Source organism: Zea mays, chromosome 10, assembly GCF_902167145.1.
Source record: "Zea mays cultivar B73 chromosome 10, Zm-B73-REFERENCE-NAM-5.0, whole genome shotgun sequence".
Taxonomy (NCBI): Eukaryota; Viridiplantae; Streptophyta; class Magnoliopsida; order Poales; family Poaceae; genus Zea; species Zea mays.
Window position 1 is genome coordinate 136,834,813 of NC_050105.1, and position 5,239 is coordinate 136,840,051.

General features: G+C 52.8%; 1 long non-coding RNA gene across 2 annotated transcripts; it reads right to left on the reverse strand.

Moving 5' to 3' along the window:
• Positions 1-1,900: 1,900 nt before the first annotated feature.
• LOC118473609 (uncharacterized) lies at positions 1,901-3,886 on the reverse strand. 2 transcript variants are annotated; one of them, XR_004853374.1, is made up of 4 exons: positions 3,809-3,886; positions 3,547-3,645; positions 3,320-3,375; positions 1,901-2,164 (listed from the first exon to the last, which is right to left on the reverse strand). It is a non-coding gene; the product is annotated as an uncharacterized lncRNA (long non-coding RNA). The 2 variants fall into 2 exon arrangements; XR_004853375.1 differs by having other exon boundaries at positions 3,743-3,831.
• Between the last annotated feature and the right edge of the window lie 1,353 nt (positions 3,887-5,239).

The following is a 5,239-nucleotide window of genomic DNA, read 5'->3' on the forward strand; positions in this document are numbered from 1 at the left end:
GAAACATTCCATGCATATCTTGTAAGTAGTTTTATTGGCTCAATTCCAAGTAACCTTTACACTTACATTATGCAAACTAGTTCAATTATGCACTTCTATATTTGCTTTGGTTTGTGTTGGCATCAATCACCAAAAAGGGGGAGATTGAAAGGGAATTAGGCTTACACCTAGTTCCTATATAATTTTGGTGGTTGAATTGCCCAACACAAATCTTTGGACTAACTAGTTTGTTCTAGTGTATAAGTTATACAGGTGTCAAAGGTTCACAACATAGCCAATAAAATGACCAAGTGTCGGGTTCAACAAAAGGGCAAAGAGCCAACCGTAGGCCCTCTGGTCTGGGCGCACCGGACTGTCCGGTGTGCCACCGGACAGTGTCCGGTGCACCACCGGACAGTGTCCGGTGCACCAGGGGACTCCAGCTCGAACTCGCCACCTTCGGGAATTTCCAGGGGCTCTCGCGCTATAATTCACCGGACTGTCCGGTGTACACCGGACAGTGTCCGGTGCGCCATGGAGAAGCGGCCTCAGGAACTCTTCAGCTTCGGGAAAAGCCAACGGCTCGTCCGCTATAATTCACCGGACATGTCCGGTGTGCACCGGACTGTCCGGTGTGACTCCAGCACAACGGCTATCCCGCGCCAACGGCTACCTGCAGAGGCATTAAATGCGCCGCAGCGCGCGCAGACGTCAGGTTTGCCCATACTGGCGCACCGGACAATGAACAGGAGCTGTCCGGTGCGCCACCGGACATCAAGGGTGGCCCACAAGTCAGAACTCCAACGGTCAGATTCCAACGGCACTGATGACGTGGCAGGGGCACCGGACATGTCCGGTGTGCACCGGACTGTCCGGTGCGCCATCGAGCAGACTGGCTCCCCAACGGCCACATTTGGTGGTTGGGGCTATAAATACCCCAACCACCCCACATTCATATCCATCCAAGTTTTCCAACTTCTAACCACTTACAAGAGCTAGGCATTCAATTCTAGACACATACAAAGAGATCAAATCCTCTCCAATTCCACACAAAACCCTAGTGACTAGAGAGAGTGATTTGCCGTGTTCATTTGAGCTCTTGCGCTTGGATCGCTTTCTTTCTTTCTCTTGTGCTCTTGTGATCAACACTCAATTGTAACCAAGGCAAGAGGCACCGATTGTGTGGTGGCCCTTGCGGGGAAGTTTTGTTCCCGGTTGATTGAGAAGAAGGAAAGCTCACTCGGTCCGAGGGACCGTTTGAGAGAGGGAAGGGTTGAAAGAGACCCGGCCTTTGTGGCCTCCTCAACGGGGAGTAGGTTTGCAAGAACCGAACCTCGGTAAAACAAATCCACGTGTCACTCTCTTTATTTGCTTGCGATTTGTTTTGCGCCCTCTCTTGCGGACTCATTTATTATTACTAACGCTAACCCCGGCTTGTAGTTGTGATTATTTTTGTAAATTTCAGTTTCGCCCTATTCACCCCCCCCTCTAGGCGACTATCACGTCCGAGATTGCGTCGTCGTCGGCGATGTTCGGGTACTCCACGTGCCGACCACCTCCCAGTTTGCCGACATCTTCACCAAGGGACTTCCGTCCTTGATCTTCGCCGAGTTTCGCTCCAGCCTCAACATCAGTAGTGGCTAGTTGAGTCTGTGGGGGGATCCTATGGTGTGGTGTACTTCTTCTCTTCGAGTCCAGTCTGTGAACTCCGCTGCGATGGAAGTTCAGACTGCGAGGGGGGTGTTAGAGTATATGGGGCCCATGAGGCCCATGTATGAATATGGTATAGCCACCCTCTAGGGTTGGCCCAATTAGGAATTCCACTCTCTCCAACAGAGCTAGTTACCATACTAGAGAAAGCGTGGGGACTTGGGGCTTAAGTTTTACTCTCGAGAATCCATCCACAGCAAACAAGCACCGGTAGCCACCAATGGAGCGGGTATTCACTGTTTTCACTTTCACATGCCCGGGATAAGGGATAGAGCACTAAAGCATCACGATGTTGAATTCATCAAATATTATCGAATGAACAAAAGTTGCTCCAAGCATTAAAAAACTTGTTTGGTATCCGCATCCGAAATGACAGCACGGTCCATTTGAACAAACTAATAAAACTCACTTCAGTAGATAGGTGAAATTCCTTCTCTCAAATTCTTCAACGGGAATTTGCTCCTCCTTAGAGTATCTGCCGAACAACAAAACAATATGCAAAAATAAAACCGTGAGAAAATTATATGTAGAGTGATGAAAGCTCAGAAATGGTGGTATAAAAATTTAAAGATCAAAAGAATGTACGGTAACAAGAAACAAAGACAGACGCATCATCAAGTCACCCATTCAACATTGATGGATAGAAGACCAGTTTGAAAGTAAGCATTTTTGAACGAAAACTATATAGCGCCCAGGATGAAGCACGAAGGCTCAGGCTCGCCGTGCATCACAGGGTTCTCAACGGAGTTCGTGCGGTTCAGATATACAGGAGATGCGGATCCGGCGTGCAGGGGCGTGAGATATTCGTGCAGGACGTTTTCTTTCCTTAAAAAAAGAAAAAATCTATCCTGCGATGTCCGCTTGTCTGGTGGCGTTCCTATCCTGCGATGTCCACTTGTACTGCTTAGGCTGTCTGCAGCGGATCGTGTAAACTAGGAGTTTTGCACTGTAGATAACATTGTTTGCAGAGTGAAGTTTGAAATAGGGGATACGAATGTGTGTACCTCCACTGATGAACCCTTTCTACTCTAGGATGCTAGGCTCTTTCTTCTTCATGTCCAGCTCCAGCAGTCTCTGTTAACTTCGGTTTGTTAGGGGTTGGGGTTTGGAGGAATCTTGGTAGCCTCTGGATGTAGAGTCAGGAGGCAGCACCTCTGGCGACGTTGATGCTGCTGGAGGCAGGAGGGGCAGTGGAGGAGGCAGGGAAACAGGATTCATCAAGAGGGAGGGAGGTGGTTTGCATGCGGGGGTTAAGACAGAGGAAGCACGAGTGGGGATCGACAACAGCTCTGTTTCTCTGACTACTTGCATCGTTTTGGACGTAAATCGGGAAACATATAAGGCAGACATGTCGTGTAGGAGACTAGATATAATTTGCCAAATATAATGAAAGTGTAGTTTGCAAAGGGAAGTGCCTGATTCAGTATTCCAATAATTGCATCCTACAACTAAAGAGTACTTGCAAAGCGAAAGAGTGGTGTTTCTGCAAGCTGTTTTCATGCTGTTATTTATTTGTGTCATTCATTTTCGGCAAACCACTATGTTTTCATAATACCAATAACAACAGAAAGAAGTAACATATTGACAGCATTCAGTGTCAGATATAGCGAGAGATGAAAGAAAATAATACCTGAGCTCTGAGAAGTCTCAAACTCGTCAAAGTAACACAACTCAATGTTAGTCTAGCTACAAAAGGAAACAGAAAAAAATCAGTTTACCAAAACTGCATCAATGAGAAATTAAACATCAGATCAGATAGAATATACATCCATGGAAGATTATATACAGAGCTTTAACGATCGCCTCTAAGAAGACTATAGAACCTTGGAACATGAAGTACATGCAAAAAAAGACTACCGGTGATGAGAGAATAGAGATAACAAATGCTCCTGAAAAATGCAGACAGTAGTCGGTACATCATGTTACTGCCATAATTTCACATCAAGACTACAAGGTCTGCAAAATTTAAAAAAAACACATAAGAAATCATGTTTTGTCTTAGAGCTAAAAGCATAGATGGAAGGCTATAAGAATCATTAGTCCAAAAATTTACCATTGAGAAAATACTGTTTCATGCTGCACAAATTAAGGGTGGGTTTCATGACAACATGAATTTTACCTATGAATGTTCGAGCCCGCGCCGCCGCCTCTCCCCTCCCGGTAGCGCGAGCCCGCGCCTTCCCCGGCCGCCAGACCGGGCGCGCCTCCCGGCGGCTCCATTCGCGGGTGCAGGGACCACCCAGCCGCCAGACCGACCGAGCAGTCCGGCCACTCCGACCCAGGTGTCGCGCCAGCGCCTCCGACCGCCAGGAAGCCGCCGCACGCGCGCCGGGCCGCCATGTCCTCCATGGCCGGCGACCCTCCTATTCCCAGGTATTTCCTCCCCTCGCCGCAGCTCCTGGTGCTCGCGTCGCCGCTGCTCCGCCCCGCGCCGGCGTCGCGCACATTCCCCCGGCCGCCCCGTTCCCTCCACACCCCCTCCCAGCAGCCGCCACCGCCTACCCTGCGGGCGCGCAAGCGCCGGTGGCCGGGGCGTGGGGGACTGGTGTCGCCGCCACCTCCCCTGCGCTCGCCCGTGTGCTGGGTGCGTGGGGGACAGGGACTCACGCCGCCGGTGGGGGAGGTACCGTCACCGCGGCGAGCGTCGTCGCTGCCCTTGCTGCTGTGGCGGACGATGTTCCCGCAGGTGTTGAGGGTCAGGGGGACCTTCCCCCTCCGATCCCCCCTCCATCGGTCGTCGATCCGCCTCCTGTCGTCGATCCGCCGCCTCCTCCACATCCTACACCGGTCTCCCAGCAGGGGTACACCGTCGCTGCCCTCGCCGCTGCCCGCGCGGAGCACGCGGCGCGTCAGGCCCGCATGCGGGAGGCGGCCCTCATGTGGGAGCGCGAGCAGCGAGGCCACCGATGCTATCGCTGCTCAGATTGTCGCGGCGGAGCAGCTCGTGTATGGCGTCCCGGCTGCGCCGGTCGTCGGAGCTGGGCACCGCACCACCTTCACCACCACGGTGCCCTGGCACAACCCGGCCGACCCACTCGTGGCTCAGCTCCACCTTCAGGCTGGGAGTGTCCAGAACATTTGCCTGATGGTCCCCATCGTCCTGGAGCCAGAGTCGCCGTCCTACGCTCGCTGGCGGGACCTGCTCCTTCTCACCCTTCGTCGCTACGCCCTGGACGACCACGTCCTCTGTGACCCCACCGGTGTGGCGCCGACCGCCACGTGGTTGCGCCTCGACAACATCGTGCTCGCTTGGATCGGGGGAACGATCTCCGTCGACCTCCACAGCCTCCTCCAAAACCTTCCTCACGCTCGGGCTGCTTGGCTGGCCATCGAGGGCCAGTTCCTGGGCAACGTCAAGGCCCGGGCTCTCCGCCTCGACGCGACCTTCCGCACCTTCGTCCAGGGGGACCTCAGCGTCGGTGAGTACTGCCGCAAGATGAAGACCATGGCGGGCTCACTAGGCGATCTGGGCTGCCTCGTGGAGGACTGCGCCCTCGTCCTCAACGTCCTCCACGGCCTCAGCGATCGGTACACCCACCTCCGATCGTTG